Genomic DNA, 21,390 nt, shown 5'->3' with positions numbered 1-21,390 from the left:
GATTAAACTTGATTTATTAAGTCAAAGTCTGAATGAAGCATCTTGTAATGAATTGTTTTGGTTTGTGATATAACTATAATTACTGAACATCTTCTTTAGATGTAAGTTCATCTGAACTTTTATTGTTAACTCATTATGGGTAAAGTTATGAGTAACTATAACAATTATGTTGTAGTTAAAATAGTATTCCACGTCAATATTTGTGGATTTAAACTGAGTATATGTGTTTAAGGACAGAAACAATTACCACAATGAATATCCTGGGACTACTGTATATAATAAAACGTTTTGTTTACACATGAAAAAATTGTAAATTGTAAAAACTAAATATTACAAATATCTTAAAATTAGGAGTTACGGCCTCTGGAGAGTCGAGAAGAAACTTTGCTTCACACTCAACATCCTTCATTTTATTGCAGAAGTTCACTGCTCATACCATGAACAATAGATTAGATATGAAATGCAGATTTGGCATATTTAGAGGATAAAATAAGCATGAACAATTTCCAGTTTAAGACTTGTAATTAGTGTTATCCTACCAGCATCAGAAGAGGCCTGAGTTCTTTTCTTCATCAAAACCCTCCAGTTCAAACTCCCAAAGACAGAAACAGAAACTTTACCATTACTGGTCTTCTTTATTAGTGTGACATGAGCAGCATTCAAACTGTAGTGGTGGAGCATCTGTTTGTGTCTCAACAACTCTCCGTTCTCTCAGCGTAGTTTTTATCTCCTCCAAAATTAAGCTGATCAGGTCTTCAGCAGTCACCTGAAGTGGGCTCTGGTTTTCCCGCTGAAGCCTGAGAAACTCCATCACCAGTGCAATCTAAAAAACATGGAGGAGATTAGTCACCTTTAAGAATGACAGGACATAGTATGAGAATTTATCTGGCATTTTGTATTTTGTATTTAAACTGCTGATATGCCAGCAGAGCTGCAGAGCATGTTTATACAGTCCCCTCCAAAACTATAGGAGTAGCAAGGCCAAGCCCTTTATTTTTTGAAGATAGCACCTTTTGTTTGAACTATTGGAACACATGACTGGCAGGTGTGAGAATGGCAAGCAATTTTAAAGCTGAGAGAAGATGGAAAATCAATTAGAGCCATTGCACAAACATTGCCCATCGCCAGTACAACTATTTGCAATGTCCTGAAGAAGAATGAAACTACTGGTGTTCTCAGCAACAGATCTTGAACTGGTAGATGAAGGAGAACATCAACAGTTGATGACAGAAACATTGTGAGAGCTGTAAAGAAAACCCTAAAACAACTGTCAGCAACATCATCAAACACCTCCAGAGGGCAGGAGTGAAGGAATCACAATCCTCCGTTTGCAGAAGACTTCAGGAACAAAGGTACAGAGGCTACTCTAGAAGATGCAAACCACTCATCAGCAATTAGAATAGGAAGACCAGATTGGAATTTGCCAGAAGGTACAGATACGAGGCTCATAAGTTCTGGGACAAAGTTTTATGGACTGATGAGACAAAAATGGACCTTTATCAAAAATGATGGATGTGTGGAGAAAGAAAGGATCTGCTCATGATCCCAAACACACAAGCAGTGAAACAAGGTGGAGGTAATATCATGGCTCAGTCTTGCGTGGCTTCTTCTGGGATCGTCTGAATGACCACAATTGATGATGTAACACATGATGGCAGCAGCAAAATAAACTCAGAAGTCTACAGAACCATTTTTTCTGCCAAAGTGAAGGAAATGGCTTCACTGTTCCAATAGTTTTGGAGGGGACTGTAGATGGGTGTCAAACAACACCTTTGTAGGAAATGTTACTTACTAAGTTTTAATAAGGTTTTTAAAATACATTAAAAAGGTTGGAAGTCCAACTCCAGTAAGAGCAAAAAGTATCTCACATACTCTGATGGGTCTGTAGATTCCTCTACCTTCCTTCGATGAAATCCACTGATAAGCTGCTGTGTGTCAAAATTCAGAACAACGAAAAAGTAAAGTGTATATTCACCAGAGAACTCACAAGTACTTACAAGTATTCCTAAATTGTTTGGAAGAAAATAATATATATACGCGTTTATTTAAATAACCCTGAAATGCAAAGTGTATAACCACTTCTGTGAAATAATGCTTCCCAGTAAAAAACCCTGGGTATATTTGACTGTAAAGAATGGTAGCATTCTATATTTTTCAACAAATATGAACTAATAGAAAAAATGTGCCATAGTTGTTAGTTCATCAACGCTATAACAAATTAATCAGCCACACTGTTGTACCGGATTACATGTCCCTCTCTATGATCAACGAGGACACTGTACACATGCTTTGAATAGCAACTCATTAAAAAAGTGTATTAATCACCTGTGTAGGAAATATATATTTGATTGAAAACTAGTTTCTGCTGTTTAAGACTTGTGTAAACTTTACATTTGTAACAATAGACATGATTTTAGAAAGTGTTTAGATTTTGATTAACATAGGTATGACATTGGAGTGATATGCAGATGGAGAGAGGTTCAAAGCTCTACCAACAGTGTTTTATGAATAATTGTTTAGGTCTGAAAATGTAAACTTTTCAAACCCAGTGTTTATGTCATTGAATTGTCATCATCAAATCATTTACACATCTCACATAATTTTGTTCATATGAAATAAATACTACCTGTAATTTCATAAGTAAAACTAGTAGCACATTCACAACCAATGAAAGTTGTCTTTGAAAGATAGACCTTTCTATCATTCCTTCACAGCAGACCTTTTGAAACAAAGGCAATGCAACTTACTATTAAAACTATAGTCCATTTTCTTTAGGGGCACCAATGCAAGAGCTTTGCTTAATTGTGTGCAAGCTCATTGGCAAACTTATATATATATCTATATCTATCTATCTATCTATCTATCTATCTGTCTATCTATCTATAATTATATATATATATATATATATATATATATATACATATATATATATATATATATGTATATATATATATATATATACACACATATATATATATATATATATATATATACATTATGGTATTATAACCCCTCTGTCTGCCTTGCTGTGTCACAGAAGAAAGATGTTGAATAAAAATGAAAAAAAGGTCTTAGCTTAGCTAAGAGAGAAACAGTTTTAACACCGGGTGATTTAGTGCAAAAGACAGAAAGGGAGGGCTTTATGAAGTTGGTCATAGGTGTCAAATATAATGACAAGATGGGTGTTGCGTTCAGGCTTGCCACTTAGTTGAAATTAAACTACTAAATTGTGTGCTGCTAATATAAGGTGTGGTTGCTTGCATGTCACGAGACATGAAATGACAAGACACAGTCTGACAGGAAACAAACATCTTTCAACTCTGAATGTGGCTCAGGATACAAAATGTGAACAACATGAAAACACAATGAACACTGAAAATATAAACCAACATAGTGTTAACATGTAGGCAACACACCAGCACCAAATATAACCTGACTGAATACAGTTTATTAACACTACTTTTCATTGACTTAAAATTCATGTCATGAGAAGAAACCAATGGACGCACAGTTTTACACATTTTACGACCCCTTGAAAAGGTGGGATGAAGAGGTAACATCCCCGCGACCCTCACGGATAAAAGTGGCAGATAATGAGATGAGATAATATTAACCCTTCCAATGATCCCTTCCCCCACCTCAACTTTGACAGTGAACTGTACTGAACAGTTCATCTGTGGGAGAATGTGCAGAAGTGCACTTTAAGATGTGTGCCCAGATCAGAGACTTTATAGTGTTGTGGAATTTCAGCTTGCATGACCATATAGGATAGATGAAGAAAGAGACATTGATGACTTATGTTGAAGTAGTTTGAACCAAAAAAATCAGGGAGGAACAAAAAACAGCACAGTTGTATGCACATTGCATTGTCAAGTTAATCCTCCTGAAACGTACCTGAAGAGATTTTGTCCACAGTTCTGAAAGCACCCCCTCCCATACACAGTTATCTGTTAAAATAAGTCGAAAAGTTACTGCAGAGCTTCTCACCTCTGACCTAGTGAGGAATAGAAAGTCTGCAATTGCAGATCGATCGAAGACCACCCTATGAGTTTACATATTTAACAGCCTTGGTAGCACCTAATTTATCTAATATATAATATTACACATATAGTAAAAATAATCTCCAGAAATAATTGTGTTAACCTGAAGAGGAAGGTTCCAGGATATTAACACGTTCTCCTTGTAATCATCCAACCAGATCTCTGCAACCGTCAAGGCATTTCTCCTCACGGCAGGGGTAAGATCAAGAGTGTGTGTGCACAACCTCTACACTTCCTCCACACAGCCACACCTGGGCAGTCAAGACACAGATGGTCATTAGTGATTAAGCAAATCTTCAAGTTTTGATGAATTAAACTCTGCTGCATGTTGTTTTTTAATATTACCTAACAGTGTTGGCTACTACTCACACCACCGTAAACTTTAATTCCACCATCAAATCCACCAATTTCTCACGTCTGTCTGCTGCAAAGATTCCCATAACAGAGGGACTCCTGTCCGAAACAAACACAACAGTAGTACAAGTAATGCTCTAACATTTGTACTGCCTTTTAACACATTTTAACATGTTTGCTAAGAAGTCTTACAGAGAAAATGCTGTAACCAGTGACATGTGGACTGATTTGTAGTCCGACAAATTCCGGTGGTCTTTGTTCACTTATTTGCAATTAAGTTTATATGACTTGCACATTTCCACCTTTTTGAAACCCCAAAATGTTTTACTGTTTGAAAAACAAATTCAGTGACATGAACAACAGCCACAAGAGTAGAAATTCTTTTTTTGCTGGAAAGTTCCCTATAATAACTCTTAGGTCTAGTGGCCTACATCACAGCTCTGTTACCACCAGTGCTCAATGTGTATACAAAATTGAGGCTGACAGATGTACAAACACCTTCAAAAATCAGCAGACCAAGACACCAAGCTCAGTGATATGTTCTGTCAGTCTGATCAATCGCGTCCGAACCATTTCAGTAAGTTACTAGAGACAGTGTTGCAGACTTGCACCTAGACACACATCTTACTCATTTCATCATTTAACAGCACAACCGTCTAACTTACTGGAGTTAGTAAGGAGTTTGTATTGTAAATATAACATTTCTAAGTTTGAATATCTTTTCCAAAACTATGCTAAACTACTAAACTATAGTGCCCTTTGGGCATTTGTGATAGCATTTAATTAGGGGGCCAAGCCCGAGGGGCCGAGGGAACGTGTATGCAAGCATACACGTTTCCTAGGACCAGCAGTGCTAGGAACCCTATTGTAATTGTAAAGATTTTTATTTTTCATTTTTCTCTGGCTAAAAGTGGTGCTGCATGCTAAACCGTGCAAGGGAGGGCGGTGGAATTGGAGGGTTGGTCCAGACTCCTGCGAATATCTCAGACACAAAAAACTACATATATCCGCCTGCAGGGGGCGCTATAACCTAGGCCAACACGTTTTTGCCTATAACTCCCAAACCGTATGTCGCACATTCAAAAAGGTTGTATCCCCAGATTCCCTTAATGGAGCTGAATCACTTTGCGATTGGCCACACCCACTTCCGGTAAGAAAGTTTTTTCGCAAAATTGCAAAAACTTGAAAACCTTCTCTTTCGAACTGCTCCTTGGGATTTTGTCCGATCTGTGTGAAACTTGCCCCGTACACTCTTCAGCTGGATCTGATCTAAAGTTATCAAAAGAATTTTGCTTGGTCAAAAAATGCGCAAATTATTCACAAACACATTTCTGTAGCTAGCTATAACAATGTAAACTGTTTGATATCTCGGTCAGACTAAATGCTGTTAACACCAAATTTGAGATCCTCGGTTGCCATGACACTGGAAAGGTATGAGCCCAATTTGGCGAATTTTGGCCACTAGAGGGCGCTAAAAATATGAGAAGTTTATATCTCTTGAACGGCTTCACCGATTTTTACGAAATTTGGTGGTATGATGTAGGTCCAATCCTGAGGCCATATCTTGAAGGTGGTCATGACTGGTCAATGTGGGCATGGCTTATTACAACAAATCCAAATCGGCACACATTCAGCCTTTTGCACTTACGGTGCACTTCCTATTACAGCGAATACCAAGGCTCAGACGTTGGCCTGTGTCCTCACTTTTGCCCCTAGCCCGTCATCCTTTGGGGCCAACTTCCGTGGGCTCTGCGGTGCACGGGGTCCAAGACACGCGGGGGGCTTGGCCCCGGGTCATAACTGCTTGCAGTTCTAGTTTTGATTATTTTCAGAATTTTTACAAACTAATGGATCAGTTAATCAAAAAATGATCAGCAGTAATGGAAGTAGACATTAGATGCAGTCCTTTAGTCTTAAAAAATAAGCTTCAAATCAACCAGCAACAACTGCTAAATCCTATTTTCATTTTAATGCATGAGTTATAATAATCTAATATAATGTGTAATAGTAATATATGTCTTTCTGCACTAAGTAGTTAGTTCTACATCTAGTACTTCAAGTAATTTTTTACTCATTATACCTTACATTATATACTTTAATTAAAATAACATGTTCAACACAAGACTTTTACCAGTACAATGTTACGTAGTGCTTACTCTGTGGTTAGCATTCCTCTACTACGCCTAGCATAGCTTATCCCCATCGCCCTTACTTTGTCTCTCACTCTCTGTGTTGCGATGCCTCTGCAGACTTGCCCTCACCTTGTGGTACAAACGGTAATCACAAGCATGACTTGCTCTATAACACCATGCTAGACAAGAAGAATTCAAACATCAACCAGTTTCACAAGTTTATTTCCAAATAGTTATAACAATGTTTGATAAAAATATGACATAGGCCTTTGTATAAGCACAATAAAAGTAAACTTTGTTGACCCTACATTGACCCATTCTGAAAAAGACATCCACTAACTCCAAACCTGCATGCTCTGTAAATCTATAAATCAATTCCTGACACTGTTTTCTGGCACTAAGAGACAAAGGTCAATTGTTCTTATATTGTATGGTTGAACAAGCTTTTAGAAAACACAGAGATCCTTTGTACACTGATAATAATAAAATATTAAACGGCACGCAAACTTCACAGTCCCTCCAAAGGTCATTTTACATAAGTAGAAAAATGTGTTAGTCATTGATACCAGGACACTGACCAACCATCCATTAATAACTCTTTAAAAAGCACAGATTCTCAAACTTAAGATCCAAGAGGAAAGACAATGTATAACCTTTTTTTATAGATACATCAATGCAATTTTTAAGTACAATTTTTTTTTTTTTTTTTTTGATATATGTCCAAAAATTGAACAGGACTGTCCAATCAGTGATTAGATGTCTTGCTGTAATTTATATTACAAAACTAAAGACAAAGAACACAGTTATTTTTAAGTGCACATGGATAGTTCTATTTAACAAATAAGTTAATGTGCCTCTTAACAAGCTGACTCTTCCAAAGCCTGGATAATCCTGTTTAAACAGTAATATTTAAAAAGTGTAATCCTATGTGAACAATAAACAATAAAAATAATAATTTGATTAAATAGTAAAGTAGCTTTAAACCGTCAGGAACACCGTCGCCCACTAAAGAATCATAGAAGGCTGTATTCCTGCTAAATGTCAGAAATGCACATCCAATGCACATCTTTCTCAATCTGTGGCCTTCACTTCATTTAGGCCTATGTTTCCTTCATCTTATGATTTGCTTTACTGTCCGTCTCTGCTTGAAGGTTACTTCTATGGAGCCAGAACAGTCTCATAATGGATAAATGCACACATAAAGGAATAAATGCATGAAAAAGGACTCACAAATGTATTTGGGGAGTTGTGTATATATATATATGACTCGATACACAAATGCATTTTCAATGCACACACAAATATGCTTCAATCCATATATAAGTAAAAAAAAAAAATCACATATAAAAATACGATTTGTAAACATATTTGTGACGCGCACACAAATATTTCTTGTTTTAAATATGTGCAATAAAAATTCACAAATGTACAAATCGTCATTTATTTGCAATTTTCACAAAAAACATATTTGGAAGTTGTTACATTGATATATGAATTGTCAAACGTGCATTTGTCTCAGTGCTTTTCATTTGTAAACCTCCCTGCATTTGTGTGTGGATTTTTGAGACTCATCTAGCGCGACTCCGATTCACAAATGCGTTTTTTCCACAAGGGGGTCGTCTGCAGCCAATCAGATGTCCCACTCCTTTACAGCCAATCACATGAGTGCCTTCCCACGAGGGGTTTTTAACTGAGGTCATTACAGCGGTCCTGGATCTCTGCTTCTGGTTTTCCTTTCTCCTCTGGTTCCTTTTTGGCTGGCAGCTGTTCTGCAGCTTTTCTGCGTTCCTCTCTTTACACTTCCAACATTTTCTGGATGGCATCTTCCTTTTTACTGGGTATAGATTGACATTGATTTGCAAATGATTAAGTTCTGTTTTCTCTATGTTTAACACAGCATCACATATTTTTTTTAAATCAGGTTTTAGGGAAATAAGACAACAATTTCCTGATTCCAAGGGGAAATCGAATTGTTGCATCCAGTCTATCTTACTGCACTGTTCAACCTGCTTCCTCATCATCCAACCTGCTTTTCTGGAGTCGGGTCGTGGAGGCAGCAGGCTAGGGTATTCCAGACATCCTTTTTCCCAGCAACACTTTCCAGCTCCTACTGGGGGATCCCCAGTCGTTACCAGGCCAGATGGGATGTATTGTCCCTCCAGCAAGTTCTGGGTCTGCCCGCAGTGCTCCTCCCAGTTGGTCATGCCCATACATTTGCAAAGGGTGGTGCCCAGGAGGGGTCCTAATAAGATGCCCGAACTACTTCAACTGGCTACTTTTAGAAGCGAAGGAGCAGCGTCTCTACTCTGAGCTCCCCGCGGATGATCAAACTCCTCACCCTATCTGAAAGCCCAGCCGACATATGGAGGAAACTCATTCCAGCTGCTTGCATCTTCGATCTCGCTCTTTCGATCTTTACCTACAGCTCCTGGCCATAGGTGAGGGTCATAATGTAGATTATGGTAAATTGAGAGCTTTGCCTTCTGGCTCAGCTTCCTCTTTACAACACTTGTCCAGAGCAGCACCCATTCTGCAGACGCTGCACCAAACCTCCCGTCCATCTCCACTCCATTTTCCCATCACATGTGAACAAGAACCTGAGATACTTGGACTCCTTTGCTTGGAGCAGGAGCTTTCCCCCGATAATTTTCCAGCAGAGGTTAGAGGTGCTGACCCTCATCCTGACTGCCTCTCACTGCAAACTCTCCCAGTGCCTGCTAGAGGTCACAGGCAGAAGAAGCCAATAAAACCACTTTATCTGCAAAGAGCAGTGAAACAAATTGAGGTTCCCGAGTCAGAAACTTTCCTGCCCATGGCTGTGCCTCGAGATTCTCTCCATGAAAATTACAAGGGACAACCCTGGCAAAGTCCAAAACCCACCGGGAAGAGCTCTCACTTTGGTATTAAGGCCCCCACACACCACCCAGACACAAATCAACAGCCAACTGCCTTTATCCGACCACTCTTTTGCCTGTTGTCTGACCCGTTTGGCAGAAAAGTTCCATTGAACACACCGCTTCAACATGCCGCCTACTCCACAGTAGCATGTACGTTCTGCGCTTGCGCGAGATGCAATTAGCGGGTGGCGCTATATGAAAACAGGAAATGACAGAACAGAGTGCATAGAAAAACAAAGCACACACAGTATTCTGCCCCTCCCACACACCTCGCTGATTCGCTAGTAAACCGCCAATCGGAATGGTCATACAGCTAGCACACAACCAATCAGAGAATCCATTGGGTCAGACGGCCGACAGCCAACCGTCTTAGACTTCGCGTGTTGAATCGGAGCAGACAACATCTGCGCGGCTCTGAAAGCTTCGAACGCAGCTGAACACACTGAACATATTTGTTCCCGACCTCGTCCGAGTCTCCCTAAACGCTTCAGAAATCCAATGGTTGGGCCAGTGTGTCCCTGCCTTTACAGGGACTGGATAGCTCTAAGCAAAGAGCCTGGTTCCTCATCCTCCCCCAGAAGCCCCCACAGTACTCCCCGGGGGACCTGGTCGCAAACTCCAGTGCCCCTTCCGGCAAGACCACAAAGGTTAAAATGGAATCCGCAATTGTTCCTCCCAAATCTGAGGTTCTGCAAAAAACACCCTGGAGTAAACTTTCCCAGGGGGGCTGAGCAGTGTGATATCCTGGTCCCCTTTCTTCAAGATGGGAACCTCCATCCCTGTCTGCCATTCCAAAGGTACTGTTCCAGACCTCCACACGACAATGAAGAGGCGTGTCAACCAAGACAGCCCAACAATGTTCAGAGCCTTCAGCATCTCATGGCAGACCTCGTCCACCCCTGGCATCTTGCCACTTGGCAGCTTCTTGACTACCCCAGCAGCCTCTGCCAGTGATATGGACAAGTAGTCCCCTGAGTCTTTAGACTCTGCCTATACTTCAGAGGACTTGTTAGTTGGATTCAGGAGCTCCACAAAGTGATCTTTCCATCATCCGACAATATTGCCAGTCCGGGTCAGCAGTTCTCCTACCCTGCAGAGCACAGCCTGGGCCCTGCTTTCCCTTCCTGAGTTTCTGGATAGTTTGCCAGAACCTCCAGGCTGACCAAAAGTCCTTCCTCATAGCCTCTCCAAACTCCTCCCACACCTAAGGCCTGGCCACCAGATGCTTGCCTGGAGGATCTTCTCCTGGGTCTGGCTCCAGGAGGGGAGCCTTGCAACATGCTATCTGATAAAAACTAGACTAAACTTAGACAAATAACCAACACAGCTGCCTGCAGCTACAGCTGGATTTTTCTGCTCCAGCTTCACAAAAACTTGTGACACAGACTGAACTGAATGCAATGATAAGCAGGTATGTTGTTGAGAACATGCTCCCATTATCAACAGTTGACTCAGACTCCTTCAGAGCCCTCACTGGCAAAATACCGTGGAGAGCAGGTACCGGTCCGCCATGCAGGAAGACATTTTCTAAATACATGGATGCCAAGTATGCTAAAATGAATGCCGAGCTCAAAAGGGGGAAGAAAAAAAAGTAACGCAATAGTTACTTTCCCTGGTAACTAGTTACTTTTATAGTGGAGTAATTCATTTACTAACGCAGTTACTTTTTGGGAGAAGTAACTAGTAACTATAACTAATTACTTTTTAAAAATAACGTGCCCAACACTGCTAATATTACAACAACACAGCCTGTGTCTGATAAGTTAATAACACACATACTAATATTCTCTTTATTTGGCAGCATATAAAACCTTTGACAAACTAGTAGTGGAGTCAACTGAGGGGGACTTCAGGCAATCAGGGAAACCTACGCTCCAGTGTGTTCATTTCCTGTTCTAACAAAATGTAGTCAACAGGACTCGTCAATGTCAATTCACTAAAATCACATGATTTACTGGGGTTACCTACATGTAGTGCCGGATTAAATGGAAAAGTAACACAACAAAAGACTGACATAGCACATGATTGTTATTATGCTTATTACTTTAGTTAGGTACAGTCAGTAGGTGATTTGTTAATTTTCAACAGGGGGGATGGCACAATGACAGCACCACCCTGCCCCGACACACCTATGTACACCTCCCAAAGGACACAGTTGCAGGACACCTTTACCATAACTGTGACATTTCTAATTCTACAATTGCATTTCATCCAGTTGTCTTCCTTCTCTACTTACTACAATTGTCTTTTTATAACTCAATTAAAGTATTGAGTAAATACACCTTTAAATTGTATGCAGTGGACTGAGTCTATTCAGGCAGGGTTTTCTCATGTCCCCATGTCATGTTACATGACGCCCATGACGCCTTTGAATTTTTTACAATCTGAATTCCTCCGGATGAATGCATTGTACTTGGCCCTATACACACAAAATGATGTTGTCAGGGCTTAAGTCCACAAAAGAAAAGTAAGGGGCAAAGGTGAGCTCAAGTCTAAGACAAGAACAAGATGAACCAGATAAGGCAGAGCAAAGAAACTCTGATTAAATACTCTTTGGCATGGCCATCATTCACCATAATGAGTCACTGCATACTTGGTCTGTTAGAGGACGTATATAAACCTGCAAGACCTGATTGAATTGTTGTCTAATTATTCCAACACACCATCAGAATGGAGAAATAAATAGACTACACCCAAACTGCAGGGCTTCTCCCTGGTCTGATGTGATTTTTCCAGCTGATGTAGATTGTCATCACGGATTATTAACAACTTTAACAGCATCTTTATCCATTTATCGATGCCAACACTACAGCACACTAAGCTAGGAACACCAGTCATGCTTTCATAACAGAGAAACTGATGATGTAGCAATGGCCCAATGGGAGCACCACCCTGCCCTGACGCCACCTATGTACACCTCCCAAAGGACATTGTTACAGGACACCTTAACCATAACTGTGACATTTCTAATTCTACAATTCCATTTTATCCAGTTATCTTCCTTCTCTACCAACTACAATTGTCTTTTTATATACAGAATGGAGAAAGTCACTCCAGGCGGGTGTGTTTCAATGGGGGATAAAACAGCTGTTGTCAGGAAATGTAACAGCTACCTCACTAAGCTACCTCATTAAACTATAAACCAGCACAAAAATGACAATTAACATTTGGTTTTAGAACATAAATAGCAAACTTACTATTAATATTAAACTGTCAAAAAAAACTAATCTCTGAAAAAACTTGAACATTACCGAAAATAAACAAGTGTGTCTGCTACAGGTTTTATTCCGCCCTCTGCACGGCATCATACCATAAATGTATAAAGAGAACAAGATTCATAGTGAGAACGTTTCAGAAGCAGAGCCTTTTGCCTGCCCGACTTTGTTGATCTGGTAATTTTTCGTATTAATACAATCGGGAGTCTGCACAGGGTGTTTTATTTAGAAAATTGGCCAGATGCTCTATGCCGTTCCTGTGTCTCTTACTTCCTGTAGGCGCGACCTGCACTGTGCAGCTTGTTGCAGCCTTCATCAAAAATAAACCATTGAGCCGGATTGCAAAGCGGCTCCCAGAGGAAAATTTTACTGCTCAAAGCTTGCTCTTTCATGGCTAAGGAGCCGTACAGGAGCTCAATGAGAGTTCTCATTTCTCTTTTTTGGTCTCAAACATTTCTCATTTGTTTCTCCTAAAATTCCTTAGGAGCAATAGGTGAGACTTGAGACTTTACCGCTTAAACCTTGCTCCTTTTCAGCACTGAGGAGACATTCTGAAACTTCATTGAGAGCTTGATGAGATCTCCTTTGAAACTTACAGGGAGCCCAAGTTGAGATTTTCTGCACCTGTTTCTCAGGAGAAACAGTTGAGAAATAGGAGAAATCAGCCACAGCCTCACTTTGGTCTCACATAGATCTCATAGTTGTCTAGGAGAAATGAATCAGACACTACTGAGATCTCTTTTCCAATTTTCGTTTCCTCTGGGCTGTGCCTGCCTTGACTCCACAGTGCGCCGGAGCTGACTGCGGCCACTTGTGATTTGTAACACACTATCTGCTACCAGGGGATGGAGTGTGATGTCAGGTTAACAAGGGGGATGCTTTTTGGTAATTTTGCTAACAAGGGGGACGGCATCCCCCCCCCCCCTAAAATCGGCTACTGGGCAAGTATATATTTTAACTTAACTATTTGTTTTTATGTGTTTATTAGCAATTGGTTAGTCATGTATTTAAAGAAAAAGTACAACTTACATTGTTTATGTTCAAATACATTTTTGGATTTGAGATTCACTGAGATTTTATATTTTTTCAAGTCTTTGATAAACATGTAGGCAGTTGATGATCCTTTCCCCTTCTTGTCTATGCCCCCTAGTGGCAAGGAGGCCAAAGGCATCTGCCTAGAATGATTGTGTCAAATCCTGCACTGCTTGCATGTCAAGGTCAGTGACACATGATTCTGACATTATAATGTCAGATTTATAATTATAATTAAGGATATAGATCACATAAATTATAACACAGTTTTTCTAATTGTTGTCGTATTACATTTGTAATATATTCAAGAAAGAGATAGACAATCCTTTTTTTTTATATATATATTTAGATATTTTTGAAGAAATATTTACTTAAAATGTTGATATGAATTAATTACATTTACATGAATAATATTTTCTTATTCAGTTTATGCCCCCATTTTTTCATAAGCCTTTTAAAAAAATGGTGATAGTGAGCTTGCCATGCATAAAGTAAGTTGATTTACATTTTTTTAAGCCTAATGCAAGTGTCCCAACTAACAAAATCAAAGGTCTTCTGGGTATGATATCTTCAGTTGAGTTTTTTTCATCCTAACTTGGAGACATGGGTGAATTAAAGGTTGCAAACACTTTTCAGTGTAGTGTAATCAGTTCATTATCACTAACTACAATTTCAAATCTGACACATTGACAACATACTGGACTGTGAGGCATGTATATGATCAGAACTGCATACTTGGTAACCAGTGTAGAAACTGGTAGCCTTTCTGTCTAGCCTTTTCTGCCCTTATATCAAATTATATGTTCACAGTCTCTTTCTAATTCAGAGGAGGGTTAGGGATTCTGCGTATCGAAAGAGTGAGGCACGATGAGCAGAAAGGCCTCGCTACCGCCACCGTCTCTGGATGGAGGGATGCTACTGCGGACGTTGTAGTCATGCTGGACACACACATCGAAGTCCATGAGATGTAGTAAGAATGTGTCAGAAATAAATCATTTTACACACTGGTATTTGTACAGCATTCTCACAGGTTTGTTTTAAGTATTTGAAATTAAAGCTGTTGTAAGTAGTCTTTCACATGATATTTCATTCAGGAAGCCGTGTCTTCCTAAAGTTATTTTTCATAATTTAAAAATGTATCTAGAAATTCACTAAAAGGAGACATATTATGTTCCCTTTCAGGTTCATGATTTTATTTTGGGTCAGTGCTAGAACAAATTTCAGTTTTCTCATACTGTCGAGTGCTGCAGCACTGTATTCCCCCTCTGTCTGAAACACACTGTTTTATCTGCTGTCTCTCTAAAGCACTCCCTCCTGAATACCCAGTCTCCTCTGATCAGTCAGCTCCCATGCCCGACAACAACTGCTAACAACAACAAGTAGCTGTGGTGAAGGTACCTAATTCGTAGGTGCCAAACTAGCCACTAGGCATAAATTATAGAATTGTGTGACTCTGTGATGTAGTCAGAGGTTTAAGAGGGGGACTACTGACGAGTAGGGATGGGTATTGTTAAGATTTTAATGGTGCTACTAACTTCTTTTTGTTACCTTTTGAAGAGGAATACATCTGAAAATGATCATATCCAGCTTTATTTTCTTGTACTCTATATAAACATTCTTGAATACTGAGTTAAACTAAATTCGGTGCTGCTAAAATGAGGTTTTTGCTTGCTGAAGTGCAACCATTAGCTGGACGTAAGACTGTACGTAAATTTTTATTACATTGTTATATCCTTCTGGGTCTGGTATCCTCCGTATTGTGAAATGTATTGTGTTGTGTGTGTGTGTGTGTGTGTGTGTGTGTGTGTGTGTGTGTGTGCTGTCTCTTCTATTTGTATTTTACCTTTTTATTTGCTGTCTTTTCTATTTGTATTTTTAATCTTTTTTAGGGACTACGGATGCAAATTAGCAGCTCTGCTATAAACCGGCATATTTACAGAGACATTTTTGATGTTCATTAATGTGCATTGTCCCTATTCAAAGATAAAGTATTATTGCTATTATTATTCATCTCACAAGACATGAAATGACATGACACAGTCTGACAGGAAACAAACATCTTTTAACTCTGATACCTGTGGGATATGTGGGTCAGGATACAAAATGTGAACAACATGAAGACACCATGAATACAGAAAATATATCCAACATAGTGTTAACATGTAGGCAACACACCAGCACCAAATATAACCTGGCTGAATACGTTTGTCAGAAATAGCTGAGGATACTTCTGTTTATCTGTGTTGGATCGGCACATTTGATTTCAAATATTCATCCACTACAGTATACCCCCTTACCCTATACATGGACACAGGCTGGAGCACAGTTTTACACATTTTGTGCCGAGGTATGATTTGGAGTTGTGTTGTTGTGGCCATTAAACCTGAAGTGCTATGAAAATAATATGAACCCTTTCAATGATCCCTGCCCCTACATCACCTTTGACAGTAAACTGTACTGAACAGTTCATCTGTGGGAGAGTGTGCAGAAGTGTACTTTGAGATATGTGCCCAGATCCGTTGAATTGACCTCTGTTGAAAATGAAACGGGCTCTGTGGAACTTCTTTGTTGCCAACAAGAGAGACTCATTGTTCACATCACATTACAGTCCGTTCACAAATGATTGGTTCATGTAAATTACTAGAACTTTTTTATATAGAGCCTCTTTAAATATTTAGAAGGGGAGTTTTCTCCCTGGGCGACCTCACGACATCTGTTTGTTGCTTTGTTTCTGATTGCTTGGCCCTGCAAAAGTTTGTTCAAGAGAGATAATAAATGAGAAAGTAGCATAAATACTCCAACACAACAACATTTTAAAGTAACTGAATGTAGCATCTGACCATTTATGACCTTGGCACCTCATACTGGTTGCATCCAAAAATACACTGTACTAGTGTACTGTCTTACTTGTTTGAAGTCCCAGTGCATGTAGAGTTTGGTTAGTTTTGCCAGTGGACATTCACGTACAGTGGGAGTACTACCAGAGCCTGGGTCAACCAGGCAGCGGTTATTGTTATATTTGTGAGATTTAAGCCCCCCAATGATGATTTCACCATCTCTGTTGTTGAAGCAATGCTGTTGAATGGATAAATGTTTTTTGGGATCGTGCTCTTAGTTTCCCTGGATCTGCAACTTCGAGTCTTTCGGGCCATTCAGGTCCCGCCCTGGGTGAAGTGCCTCCTGATACCACGGCTTCTGGTGCACCTCGCTCCGGTCCGGCCCAAAGAGCTCCAGCTGTCGCCGATCGGGCGGCTGTTCGGTCCACCGCAGGGAAGCAGCACCATAAGGGGAGGAAATCCTCCCCTTCCCATTGACGAAAGACGCCGATGGAGGCCGTAAACAGGTACTCAGGAGGTTTCCGCCACCGGCAGCTGTCAGGGGAACAGCCTCCAAGGTCCAAGCACGCACCTCAGCAACGCACTGCCCCTCGCCAGCTGGGAAACTCGCCCCGCCCCCTGGCTGCTGACAGCTGTCAGTCTCAATCCCCTCGTCCACGCCTCCCTCCCGCAACACTGATTGTGGGGGACTCAATAATCAGAAAAGTTAATTTTTCCAACGCTATTACTCACTGTTTCCCTGGAGCCACAGTCCCGGTCATCTTAACAAATCTTCTGGAGCTGTTGCGCTCTCTCCCGCCCTCCATCAAACGAGTCATTGTTCATGTGGGAACAAATGACACAACCCGTATGCAGTCTGAGCTGACCAAAAAATTCTTCAATGACTTGTTTACTTTTCTCAAAAACTGTGGAAAGTCTGTTTTTGTTTCTCGTCCAGTGCCCACGCTGTCCCGTGGAACCGAGCGTTTCAGCAGGATCCTTGGCCTCCACACATGGCTTCAGTCTGCGTGTAGAGCGCACAATTTATACTTTATTGAAAATTTTAATCTTTTTTGGAACCGTCCCTCCTTCTTTAGAGACAACGGTCTCTAGTGTTCTGGGTAGCCGCATTCTAGCTGCTAACCTGCGGCACGCAGTAGAAACCACTCCACTAAATTGACTACTCCCATTGTCCTCCCCTGAAAAAGTAATAAACACCACCCCCCTTGCTCGCTCTCCTGATAGCCCACATCTGTCATCAACTCCCTCACCGGCTATGTTTCCTATTCAGACAGTTATCTCCGCCAGGTTTCCCCGTCATCACTGCACGTTACTGCTCAGCTGGGGATCACGTGACTGCGCCAGGTGTTTGCGGGCATTTCTGGCAACACCACCGGTTAAGACTCTGTATTGCCATCTCCCATCCGGTCTGCCTTGCTCAATGCTCGGTCAATTTGCAATAAATCTTTCACTCTCAATGACTTATTTGCAGGGTTGGGAGGGTTACTTTAAAAATGTAGTCCGATACAGTTACTAATTACCTGTTAAAAAATGTAGTCAGTAACGTAATCCAAGTACCACAATATTAAAGTAATGTAACTTGGTTACTTTAAGTTACTTTTGGATTACCTCAATACAAATGCAAATAAAGACAAGAAAGAAGAAATATCCATAATCCATATCCATACATCACATATTACAATAATAATAATAATAATAATAATAATAATAATAATAATAATATGGTAACAAGTATTATTAGTGTTATTGTAACTACTATTTCTAGTAATAGCAGTTGTAAAACACCCCCACATATAGGATGTGTGTCACTTATATGTCCCCCAAAATTACCCATACAATTTCCTAATATAACATTAATCATGCTATTTTAATACCTCGTTGTGATCTAAAGTGTTAGTGACCCATTTCAGTCACTGCAGGTGTTTCAGGCAATTTTGTAACGTACAAGTCCCACAAGGTGGCAGTAGCTACATTTCAAGTGCCTATGGGGCCCTCGTAAGTCAACGAGTTTTCCACAATGAAGTCCGTGCCGATGTTTCACTTTCGTGAGTTTACCCATGGTTCATAGCGATATTCGGTTATGCTCTTCCGGTTGAGCTGGTTGACCTCTGCGTTTACACTAACGTAGCTGTCATGCTCGCTCTAAAAACCGGCTTTTTAACACAAAGGAAGCGACAGAATGGATAAAAATCGGTGGTGGATACACAGAACAGATGTTTTAATAAGTCATGAGGACAGTTCTCACGGAGTTGGCAGATGACATGAAGCATTAGCCCGGCATTAGCCCGACGTTAGCTACATCGACGTAGCTAACCGTTAGCTACGTCGATGTAGCTAACGTCGGGCTAATGCTTATCTTATATTTTCTGAAGGTGTTGACGGTGGAGAATTACGCAGTTACAAAAGCACAGAAGCATACAACTACCTGCACAGTAACAACATAGGGAAAGTACTGTTGAAGAAACACAGCAAGTTATTTCTGAAGGCAGCAGTAGAGTCCAGCCACAGCATCAATCAAGCTAAACATACAGCGTGGATAATGCTGAAGGAAAGTGAAGTCGTGGAGACAGGCGGCTGCTCAGACATTGCCGGGTTAGGGAAGTCATGCAGTCATGCAGCAGCTATACTGTGGAAGATATTCAGAAACGCAAATATTTATTTTAGTGTCAAAGCCGCGAGCCGCGCTAGTCTCTGTTCCTCCTTCCTCAGCATGGCGTGTAGGGCGCAGGGCACGGACAAGTTTGACTAAGTTGTTGATGTACTACACGAGACGTTTCTGAAAAAGACTTAAATTTTCATGAATTGTTGTGGCAACCAACAACGGCACATGTTGTACCTGAGCTCATTTTAAAAACAATATAGCACTTATGACCTAACGCTAGTTGTTTAGGGCTAGCTTAGCGGCAGCGGCCATCATGCAGTTGCAAGGCAACCGGAAACAGAAAACCGCCGGCGGAAGTAGTTATCTGTCATGGCAGCCCCCATAGGCTTCTGAGGAAACAGGTGGATAAAAGCCTACTAAGCTATTTATGCTAGAGGACTTTTAATTTGAGAGGGACACAGGAAGTGTTGAGTTTGTATAAACAATGTAATGTCTTCATTTTAACAGGGCAAACGGGTGCGAACCAAAATGAGCCTTCGTACTACAGCATGTTAAATTATATCAGAAATAAAAACTTCTGTGATCATTTAGCTAAATGATGTTATGGTATTCACATTTGAACGTCATGCTCAAACTTCAAAACTACCAAAAAACCTAAACACGTACCATCCCAGTCACCAGCAGCACCACCCACAGACCCCAGTAGTAGTACCTAGTAGCAGCAGCAGCAGCAGTAGTAGTAACAATCACAGCCCGAGCCTGGTTAGCAGGCTAACTAATGTTAACTTTAGCTAACATAATTTCTGTGTAGCTAGCTAACGTTCGCAGTTTCGCTTACCATTAAATGTTTCTTTAAATTAGATGTGGAGTCCTTGGACGATGGCAGTGTGTGCACAGCTGGGAGGCATAGCTTGCACTGTACAGTGATGTTGTTCCCCCTTCTTTAGAAACAAAGTAATGGCGAAATTTCCACGCAGTGAAAGCATTTTTTTCTCTAGCGCTCGAGGGGTTACACCCCGCCTTTCCGAAACCCCGCTGTTCCGAACATAGACTTCAATTCATCGTAATGGCGGGGTTTCCCTTTTTTTCAAAGACCCCGCTATTCCGAAAAGTCTATTGGGGAAACCCCTCCATTCCGAAACCCCCCCACTCCGAACGGACACAATCAGAAAGGAAACGGAGGCTGCGCATTTATCCCTTTTTCCTTTGTGGGTTCAAACGGATCATGTGGCTGATTAACCGCAAAACAAGCCTACTTCATATTAATGACATAACGCTCATTATGCTTCAGCTGGACAAATGGCTATTTTGAATTGAAATTACTTTATCATGCTAAATATCCGAAATTGTATGAAAATTGCTCCAATGCGTTATACCGATCTTCGTGCATATTCAGACACAGCCTGATATGGGTTCTGAGCAAAGGAATGTCTGTTTTCTCCCCCGGTCTGTTGTCAGCAGGAGCGGGGCCTGCAGGCTCGCGCCTGGGTGAAGTGGGCTCAGGCCAGAGTTCAGCCGAGAGAGAAAAAATGTGTATTTCTTTTGCTCTGTGGGAGATCTCCCACAACAGAGTGGATGAGAAAGCAAGGGGGACAGATCTGCCCAGCAAACATCAGAACGCAGAGTGCAGCCTTTGTCTGTCACCTGGTTCAGCACCCTGGACAGCTGCCTGCGTAACTGGATGTGGGAATTTGATGCATTTGAAGCCGCGACATTTGGTCAGAAACGTCATATATAATAACATTGTTTCGAGTCGTAAACAGTTCTGTAAGTGTAAGAAATAACAATCAATTAGGCTATTAGTGTTAGTCCTTCTTCATATAAAGTTGTGTTACAGTCGCACAGCTGGAGACCGCTAACAAAGTTAGACACAAGAGAGACAATGTATGAAATCCCGCGAAATTATGTGCGGTCAATATGACCGCTTATGGCTGAAATAGGTAAAACAAATCATATTTTCTTTTCCTTTTGTGTAATTTATATAAAAAACTATTCTCAATTAAAATACAGACACTTGGTAAAAGTCTGTAATGTTTGCATTTTGTTTACATCGCAGATTGATAACCTAACTGTGATAATGTTCAAAGTTATCATTGTTATTATTATTATTATTATTATTATTATTATTATTATTATTATTATTATTTACTGTGCTAGGTATTATTTTCGTGGTTCTTGGAGCAATATTGTTGTTGTGGCCTTCATGCCAATAAAGCGAATTTGAAATGAATTGCATTAATAAACCTTTAGATTCTTGCCTATAGACTGACAAGTGTTGTGT

The 21,390-nt window shown here is 40.5% G+C and overlaps 1 long non-coding RNA gene across 1 annotated transcript; it reads right to left on the bottom strand.

The window, feature by feature from the left end:
* Positions 1-636: 636 nt before the first annotated feature.
* LOC115586533 (uncharacterized) lies at positions 637-19,988 on the bottom strand. The gene is made up of 6 exons (XR_003984894.1): positions 19,948-19,988; positions 4,386-4,493; positions 4,144-4,291; positions 3,895-3,947; positions 1,873-1,928; positions 637-823 (listed from the first exon to the last, which is right to left on the bottom strand). It is a non-coding gene; the product is annotated as an uncharacterized LOC115586533 (long non-coding RNA).
* Positions 19,989-21,390: the final 1,402 nt, after the last annotated feature.

This window comes from Sparus aurata, chromosome 8, assembly GCF_900880675.1.
Source record: "Sparus aurata chromosome 8, fSpaAur1.1, whole genome shotgun sequence".
NCBI classification, from domain to species: domain Eukaryota; kingdom Metazoa; phylum Chordata; class Actinopteri; order Spariformes; family Sparidae; genus Sparus; species Sparus aurata.
This window is presented reverse-complemented; position numbering and strand designations above follow the sequence as displayed.